This window comes from Ranitomeya variabilis, chromosome 7, assembly GCF_051348905.1.
Source record: "Ranitomeya variabilis isolate aRanVar5 chromosome 7, aRanVar5.hap1, whole genome shotgun sequence".
Lineage (NCBI taxonomy): Eukaryota > Metazoa > Chordata > Amphibia > Anura > Dendrobatidae > Ranitomeya > Ranitomeya variabilis.
This window is the reverse complement of record NC_135238.1, coordinates 184,755,081-184,774,986: the sequence shown is the minus strand read 5'-3', so window position 1 is coordinate 184,774,986 and position 19,906 is coordinate 184,755,081. Positions and strand designations below refer to the sequence as shown.

The following is a 19,906-nucleotide window of genomic DNA, read 5'->3' as shown; positions in this document are numbered from 1 at the left end:
ACCTATGACCTCTGGGAGCGAAACAGCTTTACAACAATGTCTCCAGATCCCTGGCTTTATTCTCCCCTCGCACGCTGTGCTGCTCAGTATTAGCCCGATGGCCACTGGTGTCAGCCACTACTTGTATCCAGTTTTCTGCATGATTTTTTTTTCTGTTTTATTCTAGGTATTCTGACTTTTCCCCATCCTGTGCCCCCCCCCCCCCCCCCAGAGCAGTGACCTCCCTGCAGATGTCGTTACATCACTGGACTTCTTTTCACCAAGTGGAATGGCGGTGCCCCCACAATCCATGTGAGGACCCAAAGGGATGACACTGTGTGCATCTGATAATGTCAGATAGATGAGTATAATTACTTTAAAAAAAACAAAAAATAAACCCTTTTTCTCGATTTTCTCGCGCCCTGTCTCCCCGCTCTCGCGCCCTGTCTCCCCGCTCTCGCGCCCTGTCTCCCCGCTCTATAGATAAGCCCACCAGCATCAGGGGCTTATCTACAGCATTCTGTAATGCTGTAGTTAAGCCTCCAATGTATCCTAAAAGATGAGAAAAAGAGGTTATATTATACTCAAGCGGGCGGTCTCATCCAAGTCGCGGTCCGGTCCTGGGCCTCCCATCTTGATAGGATGACTTCCTCTTCTTGTCTTCACACTGCGGTGCGCAGGCGCCGGGAAAGGTCAGAGAGGCCTGGGGCCTGCACACTGCAGTACTTTGTGCTGGAGCCGCAGCGTGAAGACACGAAGAGGACATCATCCGATGAAGATAGGAGGCGCCAGACCGGCCCGCGATGCCCATCGGACAGGACTGGGACTGTCCCTGGGTGAGTATAATATAACCTCTTTTTCTAATTTTTAAGGATACATCGGGGGCTTATCTACAGCATTACAGAATGCTGGAGATAAGCCCCTGATGCTGGTGGGCTTAGCTCGCCCTCGATTTTGGGGGTGACAGGTTGCCTTTAAGCACCACAATACAATTTTTGCAGCTAAAGCACAGGGGACTTTGGTACAAAATGTGTTTTTCTTTTTTGTAATTAATCTGTCTTTAATGTTTAATTCATTGTTTTAATTTCTAAAACTCTTTATTATTGATTTGTATGTATGCATACTTTTATATTTCTCTTTTTTTTTATTTCTAACTATTTGACTTGTAATAAACTTGTTTGACAGCTATGAGTTGAAATTTCATTTCCTTGCGGATTTACATTCTATGGGGAAGAGACAAAAGGTCGGGGGTGCAGCAGCTCGGGTGGTGGTGAGGCGGCAGAATGGTTATTGCAGGCTGTTGGCTTTCCTGAAGAGGTGGGTTTTCAGGTTCCGTCTGAAGGATCCAAGGGTGGTGGATAATTGGACGTGTTGAGGCGTGGAATTCGAGAGGATGGGGGATATTGGGGAGAAATCTTGGAGGCGGTTGTGTGAGGAATGAATAAGTGTGGAGGAGAGTAGGAGGTCTTGGGAGGATCGAAGATTACGTGAGGGAAGATATTGGGAGATTAGTTCAGAGATATAAGGAGGGGACAGGTTGTGGATGGCTTTGTAGATCAGTTTTAGTAGTTTGAACTGGATTCGATGTGGAATTGGGAGTCAGTGGAGAAATTTGCAGAGGGGAGAAACGGGAGTAGAGAGGTGGATTAGCCGGGCAACAGAGTTAAAGACAGACTGGAGTGGTGCAAGAGAGTTAGCGGGGAGGCCGCAGAGGAGGATGTTGCAGTAGTCGAGGTGAGAGATAAGGGCATGCTCAAGCATTTTAGTAGATTGAGGGCAGAGGAAGGGACGGATTCTGGCAATATGTTTGAGTTGGAGGCGGCAAGAGTTTGGACGTGCGGTTTGATGGACAGGGCAGAGTCGAGAGTTACCGTGAGGTAGCGGATTTCAGGTGTGGGAGAGAACGTGATTCTGCTTACCATAATAGATAGATCAGGTAGGGGAGATTGGCATTGTCTACATTGAGTTTTAGGAAGCGAGAGGTGAAGGAGGATATGGCTGATAGACACTTCGGGATTCTGGACACCGGAGAGGTGACATCTGGGCCAGAGAGGTAGATCTGAGTGTCATCAGCATACAGGTGATACTGGAAGCCATGGGACTTTGAGTTATCCTAGGCCAAGGGTATAGATGGAAAAAATTAGGGTCCCCAGGACAGAGCCTTGAGGGACTCCAACAGAGAGAGGGCGGAATGAGCCAATACAGTCTGCTGTGCCTGCCCAACGACCGCAGAGTTGCCCAGATCATACCCCTACTGATTACTGGGTGGCCACCCTGCTGCATCCCTGCTGCAAAGTACCATTATTACTTCCGTCACTGGAGCGGGATGGCAAAATGTGTGAATACAAGCACATGCTGGTAGGGGCACTACTGACGGCATTCCCACCTGACAGAAGAAACACAAGGCAGAGGAGGAGGAAGTCGCCAACGCAGCTGGGGCACCACCTCAGAAGGGAGCGTTAACATGGCTAAAATGTGAAAAAAATTCATCAGCATGACACATCATCCAGCACCACCATCTGATACGGTCTATACAACCAGGTGCCAGCGTTATAACAACATGGTGGAAGAGTACATGTCTAAGTTGGGTCTGCCCATTTAACTTCTTGGTTTCCAAACTGGACACATGGCCTAGGCTTGTACTTTTTGACTTGGAAGTGCCAGCATGCCCCGTTGCAAGTGTAATGTTGGAACATGTGTTAATCACAGCAGGGGATATCACACATAGGCGCATCCACCTGTCCAAAGCCAACATAAGCACTCTCGCATTCATTAAAAGAAACCAGGAGTGGAGTCCACAGGACTTTTCTGTACCTCTGGCAAACCAGACAAATGTACCATCTGCACCCAGACATTGTTATATTTTATTTGCCATTTGTTTTATTTTGGGGCCTTACCAAAAAGGAAGAGAAATAAAATCCACAAAAATAATGTTGGATACCATCAGACCTGCCTCTTCCACCTACACTGCAATGTCCACCTCCTGCTAGTCCACCTACACCACCTCCTCCTCCACTAGGACATCCGACTACTGTATCTACATTGTTCTTTTTTATTTTATATTATGTTCTTCTAAGTGCTGTCCCTAGAAGAAAAAAAAACAAACTTGGATACCTCATCCCCTGCCTCTTCCACCTTCATCGCCACATTCGCCTCAAGCTCCTCCACCTACTACACCTCCTACATTTGGACCTATGCCTCTTTTTTCAAGATTATTATTATTACTTTTTATTCTCTGTTGTTCCATTTTTCACCTTTACCGCTTACTACCCCCATTTTACAGCACGAAAGTTCGAGACCACATTGGCTGTGAGCTGGTCTCATTATGCTGGGAAGGGCCCAATAAACATTTACCTTTTCAGCCTATTAATCAGTGAACAGCTCTCTGCTTTTTCTTAGCTGGTTATTAAAAAATGGGTGGACTCACCCAAAAAATTAATTGGGCCCCCTCCATTTTTAATAACCAGCTAAGGCAAAACAGACCGCTAAGGGCTGATGTTAAATAGCTGTGAAGGTCCATGGATATTGGCCCCTACCAACACTAATAAGACTAGTCCTCAGCTGCACGAGAAATGGAGCATCCTGATTGCTTTTGTGCAGTGGCAATTGGGGTAATATATACAGCTCTGGCCAAAATTAAGAACCCACCACATCAAAACCCTGTCATGGGCAGCCCATTCTCCAGACCTGAACCCAATTGGAAAACTTGGAATGTAATCAAGAGGATGATGGATAGTCACAAGCCATCAAACAAAGAAGAACTGCTTACATTTTTGCGCCAGAAGCAGTGTGAAACACTGCTGGAAAGCATGCCAAGATGCATGTAAGCTGTGATTAAAAATTATGGTTATTACACAAAATATTAATTTCTGAATAGTGATGGGCGAGCACTAAAATGCTCGGGTGCTCGTTGCTCGGGTCGGGCAAATTGGAATTCTCAGGTACTCGGCCAGAACAGCGAACCCAATATAAGTCTACGTGAGACCAGAGTATTTTTACTGCGATCCCCCCGGGGGTCCTTTTAATTTCTAAAAACATCTGAAAATGATGGAAACACTGCTCAAAAGACACAGGAACATCATGGGGATAAGCCCTAGAAGCATTCCTGACTCCTAGTTCACAGCCTTAGGGTATGTTTCCACATTCAGGAAACGCTGCGTTTTTCCGCAGCGTCAAAAACGCAGCGTCCAGATGTTACAGCATAGTGGATGGGATTTTATGAAATCCAGACTGCACTATGTGTGAAAAAACGCATGAGTTTTTGCCGCGAAAACGCATGCGTTGTGCGTTTTTTCAAAACGCTGCATGTTGCTACTATGAGCAAAACACGCAGGTACACCGCAGGTGACCTGCCAGTGACCTCAGGTGCAGTTTTGGTCAGGATTTTACTTGCATAAAATCCTGACCAAAGCCTGATGCAATCCTGAACGTGGAAACATACCCTTAGGCCGGTTTCACACTTGCGTTGGTAGCAGCTGCGGACTTCCTCCGTGAAGCTCCGCCGCTAGCTCTGCCTATTTCTGCATGCGGCCGGCATGCAGCCTGTATACCTATATTTGACATTAGGTACGCAGGTCGTGCCGCAGTATGCGGATGCTTCCGCATGCGTCGTTTTGACGATGCAGAGAAGAAAAATTGCTACAAGCTGCGTCCTACGCTGGTCTCCGCATCGTCAAAACGACGCATGCGGCAACATCTGCATACTGCGGCACGACCTGCGTACCTAATGTTAAATATATACAAAAAAAGTGAAAACAGCACAAGCTCACCGACGGGTGCCAGGCCTTCCAGGCAGGACAGTCCACTTATCCACCCAAGTATCAGAGATTAGAAAAAGGAAGGCAGCACTCCAATATTTGTAAAGGTGAAAAAAGCTGTGACGTTTATTTCAGACCCACATCTTCATACGACGTTTCGGCTCACACTGAGCCTTTCTCAAGCAGTGGGAGGTTACAATTCATATGCTTATATACATGTGATTCACAATTATTTGCATACCATATAGCCATAAAAGTGTTTGCAGTGTTAATTAAAAGTTAATTCATTTCATAAGTGTTTGTTTGATATATAAAGTGCATTGTGCTAAGGTGCTGTTTATGGACTGTTTAGACTCCATTAATCCTCCAATCATTTACTTCCAACTTATTACCTTCTCCTATAACCAGATATTGCCATAATGCTTCATATTTACCGGTATCATTAAGGTTTTTAGCGCTTACCCCACCAAATGAACGAGACCCACATGGAGGACTGCATGGACGCCAGTCTCGGCGTTCCCTATACTCTACTGCGCATGTCTGAATATTAACTTCCTGGTGTGCGAGTCAGTGAGATTGCGCCTGCGCATAGGTGCCTTGTCAGTGCCGCTCCACCATCTTAGTTGTGGCATTCCACTTCATGTTGCTTATTATTTAGCGCTTCTGCGCTGGGCACTATATTTGCCACACTACACCAACCTGTACGTTAATGATGGTATTAATAGCATTGGTCTAATAATTTTTATTACTTATATGGTTCACTCTTGGCTAGCAGGAAAATACCTTATTCAGGCTATCTCCCACTGCCAATGAGCCTCTGCACTGATCCATGTCCTTCTCAGGTCACATGACCACCGCAGCAGGACCCATATGAGTGTATAACTAAAAAATGAGTATTCCTTAGACCAAATTAGTTGAAATTTATTTTATTGACGCCATATTTGTATATTATTCTCATTTCAATCTCACTGGCCAGCAGACCAAGACATTTTTTATATATATGATAAATTACCAAAAATTATACCATATTTTTTGTTTTTTTTTATTTTTTTATTTATTATGTCCTCCTCTGTGGATTTCTTCCATATATCAGTAGGGCAGGGGCCTTTTTGTTGAGGATGGAGTCGTATCTAAAATTACAAACAAAACACTTAGTAAAAATGAAATAATAGAACAGTCCACATTCCATATATTCCATATATATCCAACAGTGTAAAGACACCAAATTTGAAGAACACATAATTTTAAGACTTTTTTCCATATTAATGAATTTTAAACTCTACATTTAGGCCTCTTGGCTTCAGTGTGTCCAACTCATAAATCCAACGCAGTTCCAATTTTTTCAATAGGTATGCTCTATCCCCCCCTCTCCTTTGGACAGGGACTCTGTCTATGATTCTAAATTTCAAGTCCTTTTCCGTGTGGTTAAAGTCCAAGAAGTGTTTTGAGACTGGCAAGTCCTGTCTTTTCTTTCTTATCGTATGCCTATGATTATTCATACGCGTTTTAAGCTCACACGTTGTCTCCCCAATATACCACAGTTTGCAAGGGCATTCCAATAGGTAGATGACATAGTCTGAGTCACATGTGACATATTCCTCAATAGTATATTGTTTATTTGTTACTGGGTGGCTAAACTTAGATCCCTTTATCATATGTTTGCAGTTCACGCATGATAGACACGGGAAGCTACCATGCTGTTTTGCACCTGTTATTGTGGTTTGACCAACAGCCTTTAGAGGGCCAATATCCGATTTAACTATCTGGTCTTTAAGATTTTTACTTCTCCGATATGAGAAGAGTGGAGGTTCTCTAAATTCTTTAATTTTTGGAAGGCACTTTCCCAGCATACTCCAATGTCTCCTAATCACCTCAGCAATGGGCCCACTTTCCTCCGTATATGTTGTGACAAATGGTATTCTTTTTAACACTTTTTTTGCTGTACTGTTTTTAAGCAACTCCCTTCTATTTCTTTTTAGGGTATTGTCTTTTACTCTATTTAACAATTCCTTCGGATATCCTCTCTCCAAAAATTTTTTTGTTAGGCCATCTATTACTTCCTCAATCTCATTTTCATTTTTGACAATTCTACGCACCCTCAACAGTTGGCTAAGAGGAATTGATCTCACCATACTGCGAGGGTGTTGGCTATCAAATACCAAGAGGTTATTCCTGTCTGTCTCTTTAACGAACAGGGTTGTTGTCAACTCCCCATTCTCTTGCTTTATCAGTACATCTAAAAATTGTATACTGGACTTTGAAGAGGTTAGTGTAAACTTAATTGTTTCATCAATTTCATTTAGATACTCATGGAACGTGTTGAGTTCTTTCTCTGTACCTGTCCATAGGAGGAAGATGTCGTCTATGTATCGCCACCACACCAACACATGTTGGAAGTGGTGGGACACATAGACGAGATCCTCCTCCAGTACACTCATTACAAGATTAGCATAAGCGGGGGCCATACTGGCCCCCATTGCTGTTCCGCGTTGTTGCGCATAAAATGTATCACCAAAGAGGAAATAGCTACGCCTCAAAATAATTTCCAATAATTTTAGTATAATTTCTTTACCATCCACAGATATTTCAATTGTATTTAGCTTCTTTTCTATTGCTTTCAACCCAGATTGGTGTGTTATTGATGTATATAGAGAGATGACATCATAAGATGCCATAATCACCTCCCCTTTTAATTTCACGTTTTCCAATTTGTTTAAAAAATCTGTTGTGTCTTGGATGTAAGATTTGCTTTCTTTGGCTATCGGATTGAGGATTCTATCAAGAAATGTTCCTAACCCACTGAACACTGAGTCCACCCCCGACACTATAGGGCGTCCCGGGGGGTCCCTCAGTGACTTATGGATTTTTGGTGTAGTATATAGTACTGGCGTTCTAGGAAATTTAACATATAAATAATCCATAAGTTCTTGATCAATTATTTTTTTATTAACTGCATCTTCTAGGCAATTCTTGATTTCCGCCATAATGCTGAATTTAGGGTCCCCCTCTAGTTTTTGATACACTTTTTCGTCTTGCAATTGGCTGTTAATTTCTGCTATATATTTATGCCTGTCCATGATGACGACCGCACCACCCTTATCTGCAGGTTTAATGATGAGGTCGCCATCATGGACAAGTTCCTGCAACGCTTTAGATTCCTCAACAGTCATATTGGGATGTTTAAATTTTTTTATTCCCCCTTTTCTTATTTCCTCAATCTCCTCTCTTACAGCTTTTTCAAAAGCATTAATCACTGCTGAATTAACGGGCGGCGTAAATTCACTACGTTTTTTAAGTTCCAAAGATCTAGAATTAAATTCACTTTCCCCCTCCATGGTTTTTGTATCCTTATTCTGAAACCACTCCTTTAATTTTATGGATCTAAAAAACCTCTCAAAATCTATTTGTAAATTGAACCAATTGGTATGTGCACATGGAGAGAAAGATAGTCCCTTGCTCAGGATAGAGACCTGTGCTGGGGAGAGTACCTTGTCAGAAATGTTGATTACGAGGTCTGCTCCCGCTTCTTGTTGGCTGCCTGTCTCTGGGGCTGTGATCTGTTTTTCTCCGGTTTTCTTTTGTTCCCGGTGGTGCCGCTTGCCTCCTCTCCTCTTACGTTTGATGCTCCTTCTTGTGTCTTTTCCTGGTCTATAAGAAAAATCAACATTATATATCTGCCCAGTTCTTTCATCACCATATCGATTTTGCCCATGGCCACCTTTCTTTTTCCATATGGGTTTGTTATTTTCTCTCTGCCATGTATAAATATTCCCTGCTTCATAATCTTCTAAATCTCTATTCCACTTTTTCCTTTTGATTTCTTCCAAATCATTACGTAATTTAATACTTTCTTTCTCAACTTTTTCTTTAAAAATATTCCATTCTTCAATTGTTATTAATAATTTAATCTTGCATTCAAATCCTTCTATATTCTGTTGTAATTTCTTGATTTCTTCTTGCAAAAATTCAATGTTTAACAGGATAGTGTCCATGGCATACTTATTGGATAACATAACAAAACGTGCACAGTATATAGCGTTACTTTGAAATAAATTTGGGCGTATACTTGATCTCAAGCCTCTTGGAATTTTACCTTCTTTATAATATTGGCCTAAGGTTATCATATGTAACTGCAAATTAATCATACGTTTGACATCACTTTCATACTTGCGTTTAAGTTCTAATGTAGATGGTGTTTGGCTTGAGATCAAGTATACGGAATAAATATAAATGGAATATTTTTAAAGAAAAAGTTGAGAAAGAAAGTATTAAATTACGTAATGATTTGGAAGAAATCAAAAGGAAAAAGTGGAATAGAGATTTAGAAGATTATGAAGCAGGGAATATTTATACATGGCAGAGAGAAAATAACAAACCCATATGGAAAAAGAAAGGTGGCCATGGGCAAAATCGATATGGTGATGAAAGAACTGGGCAGATATATAATGTTGATTTTTCTTATAGACCAGGAAAAGACACAAGAAGGAGCATCAAACGTAAGAGGAGAGGAGGCAAGCGGCACCACCGGGAACAAAAGAAAACCGGAGAAAAACAGATCACAGCCCCAGAGACAGGCAGCCAACAAGAAGCGGGAGCAGACCTCGTAATCAATATTTCTGACAAGGTACTCTCCCCAGCACAGGTCTCTATCCTGAGCAAGGGACTATCTTTCTCTCCATGTGCACATACCAATTGGTTCAATTTACAAATAGATTTGGAGAGGTTTTTTAGATCCATAAAATTAAAGGAGTGGTTTCAGAATAAGGATACAAAAACCATGGAGGGGGAAAGTGAATTTAATTCTAGATCTTTGGAACTTAAAAAACGTAGTGAATTTACGCCGCCCGTTAATTCAGCAGTGATTAATGCTTTTGAAAAAGCTGTAAGAGAGGAGATTGAGGAAATAAGAAAAGGGGGAATAAAAAAATTTAAACATCCCAATATGACTGTTGAGGAATCTAAAGCGTTGCAGGAACTTGTCCATGATGGCGACCTCATCATTAAACCTGCAGATAAGGGTGGTGCGGTCGTCATCATGGACAGGCATAAATATATAGCAGAAATTAACAGCCAATTGCAAGACGAAAAAGTGTATCAAAAACTAGAGGGGGACCCTAAATTCAGCATTATGGCGGAAATCAAGAATTGCCTAGAAGATGCAGTTAATAAAAAAATAATTGATCAAGAACTTATGGATTATTTATATGTTAAATTTCCTAGAACGCCAGTACTATATACTACACCAAAAATCCATAAGTCACTGAGGGACCCCCCGGGACGCCCTATAGTGTCGGGGGTGGACTCAGTGTTCAGTGGGTTAGGAACATTTCTTGATAGAATCCTCAATCCGATAGCCAAAGAAAGCAAATCTTACATCCAAGACACAACAGATTTTTTAAACAAATTGGAAAACGTGAAATTAAAAGGGGAGGTGATTATGGCATCTTATGATGTCATCTCTCTATATACATCAATAACACACCAATCTGGGTTGAAAGCAATAGAAAAGAAGCTAAATACAATTGAAATATCTGTGGATGGTAAAGAAATTATACTAAAATTATTGGAAATTATTTTGAGGCGTAGCTATTTCCTCTTTGGTGATACATTTTATGCGCAACAACGCGGAACAGAAATGGGGGCCAGTATGGCCCCCGCTTATGCTAATCTTGTAATGAGTGTACTGGAGGAGGATCTCATCTATGTGTCCCACCACTTCCAACATGTGTTGGTGTGGTGGCGATACATAGACGACATCTTCCTCCTATGGACAGGTACAGAGAAAGAACTCAACACGTTCCATGAGTATCTAAATGAAATTGATGAAACAATTAAGTTTACACTAACCTCTTCAAAGTCCAGTATACAATTTTTAGATGTACTGATAAAGCAAGAGAATGGGGAGTTGACAACAACCCTGTTCGTTAAAGAGACAGACAGGAATAACCTCTTGGTATTTGATAGCCAACACCCTCGCAGTATGGTGAGATCAATTCCTCTTAGCCAACTGTTGAGGGTGCGTAGAATTGTCAAAAATGAAAATGAGATTGAGGAAGTAATAGATGGCTTAACAAAAAAATTTTTGGAGAGAGGATATCCGAAGGAATTGTTAAATAGAGTAAAAGACAATACCCTAAAAAGAAATAGAAGGGAGTTGCTTAAAAACAGTACAGCAAAAAAAGTGTTAAAAAGAATACCATTTGTCACAACATATACGGAGGAAAGTGGGCCCATTGCTGAGGTGATTAGGAGACATTGGAGTATGCTGGGAAAGTGCCTTCCAAAAATTAAAGAATTTAGAGAACCTCCACTCTTCTCATATCGGAGAAGTAAAAATCTTAAAGACCAGATAGTTAAATCGGATATTGGCCCTCTAAAGGCTGTTGGTCAAACCACAATAACAGGTGCAAAACAGCATGGTAGCTTCCCGTGTCTATCATGCGTGAACTGCAAACATATGATAAAGGGATCTAAGTTTAGCCACCCAGTAACAAATAAACAATATACTATTGAGGAATATGTCACATGTGACTCAGACTATGTCATCTACCTATTGGAATGCCCTTGCAAACTGTGGTATATTGGGGAGACAACGTGTGAGCTTAAAACGCGTATGAATAATCATAGGCATACGATAAGAAAGAAAAGACAGGACTTGCCAGTCTCAAAACACTTCTTGGACTTTAACCACACGGAAAAGGACTTGAAATTTAGAATCATAGACAGAGTCCCTGTCCAAAGGAGAGGGGGGGATAGAGCATACCTATTGAAAAAATTGGAACTGCGTTGGATTTATGAGTTGGACACACTGAAGCCAAGAGGCCTAAATGTAGAGTTTAAAATTCATTAATATGGAAAAAAGTCTTAAAATTATGTGTTCTTCAAATTTGGTGTCTTTACACTGTTGGATATATATGGAATATATGGAATGTGGACTGTTCTATTATTTCATTTTTACTAAGTGTTTTGTTTGTAATTTTAGATACGACTCCATCCTCAACAAAAAGGCCCCTGCCCTACTGATATATGGAAGAAATCCACAGAGGAGGACATAATAAATAAAAAAATAAAAAAAACAAAAAATATGGTATAATTTTTGGTAATTTATCATATATATAAAAAATGTCTTGGTCTGCTAGCCAGTGAGATTGAAATGAGAATAATATACAAATATGGCGTCAATAAAATAAATTTCAACTAATTTGGTCTAAGGAATACTCATTTTTTAGTTATACACTCATATGGGTCCTGCTGCGGTGGTCATGTGACCTGAGAAGGACATGGATCAGTGCAGAGGCTCATTGGCAGTGGGAGATAGCCTGAATAAGGTATTTTCCTGCTAGCCAAGAGTGAACCATATAAGTAATAAAAATTATTAGACCAATGCTATTAATACCATCATTAACGTACAGGTTGGTGCAGTGTGGCAAATATAGTGCCCAGCGCAGAAGCGCTAAATAATAAGCAACATGAAGTGGAATGCCACAACTAAGATGGTGGAGCGGCACTGACAAGGCACCTATGCGCAGGCGCAATCTCACTGACTCGCACACCAGGAAGTTAATATTCAGACATGCGCAGTAGAGTATAGGGAACGCCGAGACTGGCGTCCATGCAGTCCTCCATGTGGGTCTCGTTCATTTGGTGGGGTAAGCGCTAAAAACCTTAATGATACCGGTAAATATGAAGCATTATGGCAATATCTGGTTATAGGAGAAGGTAATAAGTTGGAAGTAAATGATTGGAGGATTAATGGAGTCTAAACAGTCCATAAACAGCACCTTAGCACAATGCACTTTATATATCAAACAAACACTTATGAAATGAATTAACTTTTAATTAACACTGCAAACACTTTTATGGCTATATGGTATGCAAATAATTGTGAATCACATGTACATAAGCATATGAATTGTAACCTCCCACTGCTTGAGAAAGGCTCAGTGTGAGCCGAAACGTCGTATGAAGATGTGGGTCTGAAATAAACGTCACAGCTTTTTTCACCTTTACAAATATTGGAGTGCTGCCTTCCTTTTTCTAATCTCTAATGTTAAATATAGGTACACAGGCTGCATACCGGCCGCATGCAGAAATAGGCGGAGCTAGCAGCGGAGGGCGGGGCTTCAAGGAGGAAGTCCGCAGCCCTCCGCAGCTGCTACCAATGCAAGTGTGAAACCGGCCTTAATCATTTTTTTCCGAGATTCATGCCATTTTTCCCGGTGCCACAAAAACCACATTAAAAACAAAACCAAAACAGGTTTTGCTGCGAAATATGTCAAGGTACATCCTTTGTAGGTTAACCACTTGCCTGTAAGGCCAAATATTTAACCCCAGACCGAAAATTTCCTCTCCCTCTTAGGCTTAGTTCAGACGCAGCGTTTTTGAAGCGTTTTTCAACTTTAACATTGCTTTCAACCACTACAAATGCATTCACTGGGAAATGTCAAAAATACTTTTCAAAATTGATTTTACAATTGCAAGGTAAGGATGCATTCCAACTAGCGCTGGGGTCCGCCAGGAGGTGATCCGTAATGGATCTGACCTCCTGGTGACCCCAGCTAAGGCTGGCAGAATCCTGGAGTTACCAAGAGGTCAGATCCATTATGGATACCCTTCTGGCGAACCCCAGCGCTACTGGGAACACAGCCTAAGATGTGTATATTTCAAAACATAATTATGTGCATAAAACAACAAAAAAGTAAGTAAATGGGCACGCCAAATATAGGCATTTTATATGCAATTTTTTTATGAAAACATTTTTTGGTTGTAGCAAACTTGGTGCAGGAATATTTATTTGTAACTTTACATATTCCCCCGACAATTCTCGCATATTATTTTTTCGGCTGAATGTTCCTTGCATACATTTTGTCCGCAAGTAGAACAGAAACGCTCCGATTTTCTTTCCTTCTTTGCTGGACAAACATAGCAGCGCTGTCATGCAGAATCCACACTCTTCCCAGCAATAGCAGAGTCATAAAAGTTCTTCCCCAGCAACAATACAGACAAAAAGATTGAGTATCACATGTAAACCTAGTACAGGCCTAAAGGGCCCCAGGAGCGTGAATATGGGGTAGTCCCAAAAAAAGGTTGTTATACCGAAATGTCTGTAACATAAAAATATATGACTAACTGGAAATTACTAACAACTATATACCTGAGGATTACCTAGATTTTCAAAATTCTAACTAAAGTACTTTTACAGAAAATAGAAAACAGGGTTAAACTGAGATATCATGGAGTCATCAGACAAGTGGCCATAAACCACTAGAATATAAAAGCCACAAGGAATTAGACCAAACCACCACAGGCAGAGTTTCAGTAAACCTTAATGTTTTACAATGACAAACAGCAAACATATAGAGGCTTCGAACTGTTTCTGAAGTGAGAAAACAAACATTTATCAAGATTGTGTCACTATGAGCATTGTCTGTCACATCTGTAAATGTTTTACAAGAAATGCAGCTATGTGATTGTCTGAATGCATTCGGTATACAGTATTTAAATCTTGTTTGTACATTTGAGGCAGCCAAAGTTATGGCTCTCAAGGAGAGAAACTAATATAGTGGACAAAGAAATATTTGTAATAAACTACTGAGCCAAACTAACATCATTGCATTATCAAATTTATATGAAGTGTATTGTGTCCAATTTGCGCAACCAGGCAACACAAAAAGGAGCTTTTCCAGTGAGCTCTTTAAGGTACACAAATGTGAAGTGTTTGCCATCAAGGATCTGGTTTCACCAATGGGGGGTACCTTTTTTAAAAATATACTATTGCCATCACAGCCACCCATGCCCAAACTTTACGGGCCTATAACAATTCAAAGCATGTTCACCCAGGTCATGTCGTCGGAGATAAGGAAGAGACATTGCAGGAGACAGTTAAGAATTAGGGCCAATGTAGTGGTGTGGGTCTCTGAGACTTGTAATGCAGTGCATGATCTGCCAAACAATTCCCCAATGGGGGTACCTTTTTTAAAAGTACACTAGTGCCATCGCATGCCCCTAGCCCAAATATCAACGGCCTATAACAGTACTGAGCACGTTTACCCTGGTGATCTAGTGGCAGGAACATTTTAGATTGCAGGAGACCGAGTTAAGAAGTCGGCCCAATGGAATGTCATGCCCAATTCCCCAATGTGGGATCCTTTTTAAAAAAAATAAGAGAGTGCCATCACAGCCCCCTTGGCCAAAATGCACCGTACAGAGCACGTTCACCCTGGTGATCTACTGGCAGACACAGGATAGATTGCAGGCGACCGAGTTAAGAAGTAGGCCCAATGTAATGTCATGCCCAGTTCCCCAATGTGTTGTCCTTTTTTAAAAAAAAATAAGTGCCATCACAGCATCCTTGGCCAAAATGCACCGTACAGACCATGTTCACCCTGGTGATATATTGGTTCTGGATGAGGAGGATGAGGATAAGAACAAACAGACCAAATCTGTAAGCGTATACCCATGTGGGGTTGTGAAGAGGTGCATGAGAATACGCCTCCCCAAAAGAGAGAATGTATTTGAGGTTATGTTTCGCTGTTTTCACTTGGTGGTGTACAGAAGACTTTCCCAATCCAGGCCTTGTTCATTTTTATAAGAGTCAGCCTGTCAGCATTTTCAGTTGACAGGCGGATGCGCTTTTCTGTTATAATTCCACCAGCGGCACTAAAACCCCTCTCTGACAGAACGCTAGCAGCAGGGCAGGCCAGGACCTCCAAGGTGTAGAGAGCCAGTTCATGTCACGTGTCCAGCTTGGATACCCAATAATTCAAAGGCACATAGGAATCCCGGAGGATGTTTGTACGATCTGCAAGGTACTCCCTCACCATCTTCCCAAACATTGCACTTCTTGTGACAGCGCCCCTTGCCTCTGTGCCGCCACAATGGGAATGTCTGAGAAAACTGTCCCAGAACTTGGCCATTGTTCCCCTGCCTGAGCTGGATTGTACTTCTGTCTCTCTCTTGCTTGGAGTCCTTGGTTGTACAACAAACCCTTGACGTCTGCTGCCAGCGTTCTCACATGGGAATTTTCTAAGTAATTCCGCTACAAGGGCCCTGTGGTACTGCAAAATTTTAGCACACCTCTCTGCCTCAGGCAGAAGAGATTGAAAGTTCTCCTGGTAGCGTGGGTCTAGAAGTGTCACCAACCAGTAATGAGTGTCACCCAAAATTTTGATAATCCGAGGGTCACGTGAAATACAGTGCAACATAAAGTCAGCCATGCGTGCCAGACTGCTAACAGGCAAGACTTCCGTGTCCTCATCAACAGGACGCCTGATGATGCTGTCCTCATCCTCCTCCCTGTCCTCAGGTCATCCCCACTGAACAGAAGCTAATACAGATGTGTTTGTAGTACCATCTATAGCACATGAAAGTAGCTCCTGTTCTTCCTCCTCCTCCTCATTGCCTAACAATCCAGGTTGAGAAGACATGAGGCTGGGCTGAGTGTAATCTCCCTGTATGTTTCCTTGCTCCATGTCCTCGTGCTCCGCCTGCAATGCATCCTCTCTGATTGTGAGCAGATAGTTTTTCAGAATGCTGAGAAGCGGGATAGTGATGCTAATTATGGCATCATCACCACTCACCATCTTAGTGCAGTCCTCAAAGTTTTGGAGGATGTTACATATGTCTTACATCCATGTCCACTACTGAGGTCTTATGTGTGGAGTCTGATCTGAAATTCGATGGCCTTGTTGATGTTGGTAGTCAACAACGGCCCTCTTCTGCTCACAAATCCTTTCCTACATATGCAGCGTAGAGTTCCAGCGCGTGGGGATGGGGACATCATACAATAGTCGGTGAGCTGGAATCTGAAAACGCTGCTGAAGCATGGCAAGGGCGGCTGAAGCTGTAGCTGGCTTTCTAAAATGGTCAGACAGACGGCATACTTTCACTAGCAGATCCGGCAGCTACGGGTAGCTTTTCAGAAATCGTTGAACCAAGAGGTTAAGCACATGGGCCAAGCAAGGTGTGTGTATGAGCTCACCTTGCCTCAGAGTAGCCATCAGGTTACGGCCATTGTCACACACGACCATGCCTGGCTGTAGGTTCAGTGGTGTCATCCAAACATCTGACTGCTTTTTCAGCGCTGTCCACAACTCTTCTGCATTGTGCGGTTTGTCACCTATGCAGATTAGCTTCAGCACAGCCTGTTGCCGCTTGACTGAGGCAGTGCTGCAGTGCTTCCAGTTTCTGACTGATGTGTTGACTTCAGAGATGGAGGATGAAGAGGAGGAGGTGCAGGAGCTGTAGACTGTGGGGGCAACCCTGATTGACATAGGGCCAGCAATCCTCAGCGTGGGGAGGAAGTGTTCCATCTCAAGGTCCAACTGGGTCCCGGCTTCCACTATGTTAACCCAGTGTGCCGTCATTGAGATGTACCGTCCCTGCCCACAAGCACTTGTCCACGTGTCCGTGGTTAGGTGGACTTTCCCGGTAACAGCATTGTTGAGGGCACGGGTAATGTTGTGGGACACATGCTGGTGTAATGCCGGTACGGCACACCGGTAGAAATAGTGGCGACTGGGGACCGAGTACCTTGGGACAACAGCCCCCATCAGGTTGCGGAATGCTTCTGTCTCAACAAGCCTAAAAGGCAGCATTTCTAGCACAAGCAGAAGAGAAATATTAGAATTGAGGACTGTGGCCTGTGGGGCGTTGGCTGGGTATTTCTGCTTGCGTTCCAAAGACTGGGTTATAGACAACTGAACGCTGTGCTGGGTCAAGGACGTGGACGGGCTTGCTGATGGTGCTGCTTGACTGTGGGCCACAACAGGTGCAGGGCTAGAGGCATCTTCACATGCACGGTGTACTTGGGATTGGCTTCTATGCAAAACAGTGGAAGAAGCAGTGGTGTGACCAGCAGGCAGTGGTCCTCGAGCCTGGGGGTTCGGCCCACAAAGTCAGGTGCTTTGCTTGCATGTGCCTGATCATGCTGGTGGTCAGGCTGGTTGTTTTACTACCCCTGCTGAAGCAGGCACGGCAGGTGCTGCAAATGGCCTGTTTAGGGTTATCGGCAGAGTCTTGAAAAAATAGCCAGACTCTGGAAGATCTCACAGGTGGAATGGCAACTTCACTCATGTTGGCGTTACAGGGAACGGATGCATGCCCTCTGTCTGTGGCCACCACACTGCTTCTTCCTGCCTGTTGAGGGATATGCCTCCTTCCCCATTTGTGCTGCTGTCCTCGCTACGCATGTCCTCCTGCCAGCTTGGGTCAGTTACTATGTCATCCACCACCTCGTCTTCCACATCTGCACTCTGATCCTCCTCCTGACTTTCTAGAAATTGTGTCTCATCATGGTCCACCTCTTGTGACACTTTCCCACCATTGCCTTCGTGTGACTGGGGCTGGTCAAAGCTTTGGGCAGCTCTACATGCGATCTCATCTTTCCCCACTTCAAGTTGACTGGGAGAGATTTCTGAATCTTGAAATGGAAAACTGAACAGCTCTTCAGAGTGTCCAAGTGTGGGATCAGTTGTCTCAGGGCACTCGGCATGGTGGGAGGAAGGAGGATCAGGGTGAGGAATATCCTGGCCTCACTCACGGCTACTCAGACTTGACTGTGTGGAAGACAAGGTGGTGGTGGCTAAGTGACTGGAAGCATTTTCCGCTATCCAGCCAACCACCGATACACACTGCTCTGGCTTCAATAGTTGTGTCCTGTGGTCCCCTAGAAACTGGGACAGGAATGTCGAGAGAGAAGATGTGGGTCTTTGTTGTTGCCCACTTTCACCTTGCCCATGGCCTCATCCTCTGGATGCACCATCAGCATCACATCCACTTCCCTGTCCCTTGCCCCTTGCCTTAACCATTTTAAATGGACTACTGCACTATTTCAAATGCTCAACACAAATGTCTTTATTAGTAGCGAAATAATATGTGATCAGTATGCCTGCAAATCTATGATTTTTCAAACCCAAACACCAGGCAGGCCTCAGCCTGACCTAACAGACTGTATTCAATTTTTTTAAGTTAATTCATGCAAAATAGTGCTGTATAGAATTTGAGTATCACACAGCCAAAAAATAAGTACACCGGTCTCCAATGCCCAAACTAGGAGCACAGAGATATATGACGGCTCTAACGGAAATACCACACTGGCAAATCTGTGGCCTTTGAATTTTTTGATACGAAATAGCGCCGTATAGAATTTGAGTATCACACAGTCAAAAAATAAGTACACAGGCCTCCAATGACCAAACATGGAGGACGCAGATATATGAGGCCTTTTTCAGTGAATTTAAAACACCAAAAAAAAGGGAGCACAAGGATCGCACAGACAACTATGCTACGTATGCCTGACAAACTATAACTTTTCAACAGGCCTCAGTCTGACAGAACAGACTGTATTTTTTTTTTTTTTTTTTTGGGGGGGGGGGGATTTTTGGAAAAAAAAAGAAGGAGAAATAGGTATATAGACAGTAAAGAAGCTGCAGCAGCAGCAGGCGGTTATGGAGCTTTGGGAGGGATGCAGTGGGAGCAATGGACGTGGAGCGCCCCCACTGCCGCATGGCCGAGGGGCACCCGGTACCGGGCCTCTGAGTCTCTGTTCTGGGGTTGTCACGGTGGCTAGACCCGGTCCGTGACCCTGCTGAGGGGCGTCCAGTGAAAGGTGGTGGTAAATGGTGGTGATATTGCAGCGCAGTGTAGGTCGTAGTAAATAACGAGGACACCAGGTTGCAGTCTCTTTACCTCTTTACTGAAGGTTTTAGAGTCCTCAGTCCAGAGCGCTGTCAACAGGGCTGTTTGAGACCGGCCGGTCCAAAGGCACATCAGGAGTTCTCTTTACAGGTGGGAATCAGTGTCTCCCTTCTAGCGCTGTGTGTTGTAGTCCTTCCCTGCTGAGCTCCTGGGATAGTCCTCACAACTGATTCTGTCTGTCTCTGATGTTCGTTCTCTCTGTCCCCCAGGTGATATGGTAGGAAGCACCCGTATGATGGGGTAGGCCTGGAGTTCTTCCGGGACCCTAGAGTCGCCCCTCTCCTACAGCTGCCTCCGTTGTCTGCTTAGGTGATTTGTGTGAGACAGCCAACCTATAATTGGCTGTCCGGCCGTGGTTTGCAGTAGTACTTAGAGTCTCTTACTTGCTCGGCGTTCCGGCCACCGACTGTTTGCGCCTCAGAAGGATGTTGCCTCGGTCTAACAGCACGACTCCTTCTGGTCCTAATGCCTCT

At 43.3% G+C, this 19,906-nt stretch overlaps 1 protein-coding gene across 7 annotated transcripts in view; it reads right to left on the bottom strand.

The window, feature by feature from the left end:
- LOC143784328 (NEDD4-binding protein 1-like) overlaps positions 1-19,906 on the bottom strand; it is a 50,761-nt gene that overhangs the window by 19,571 nt on the left and 11,284 nt on the right. Inside the window, exons 1-2 of one of the 7 annotated variants that reach the window (XM_077272481.1) lie at positions 8,225-8,376; positions 2,366-2,447 (exon numbers count right to left, since the gene is read on the bottom strand). The exons of 4 other annotated variants lie outside the window; for them this stretch is intronic. The gene's annotated coding sequence lies outside the window, so the exon portion shown is untranslated. Of the gene's footprint in view, positions 1-2,365; positions 2,448-8,224; positions 8,377-19,906 lie in introns of those variants that run through there. 2 more of the 7 variants (XM_077272483.1, XM_077272479.1) reach the window with 2 other exon arrangements.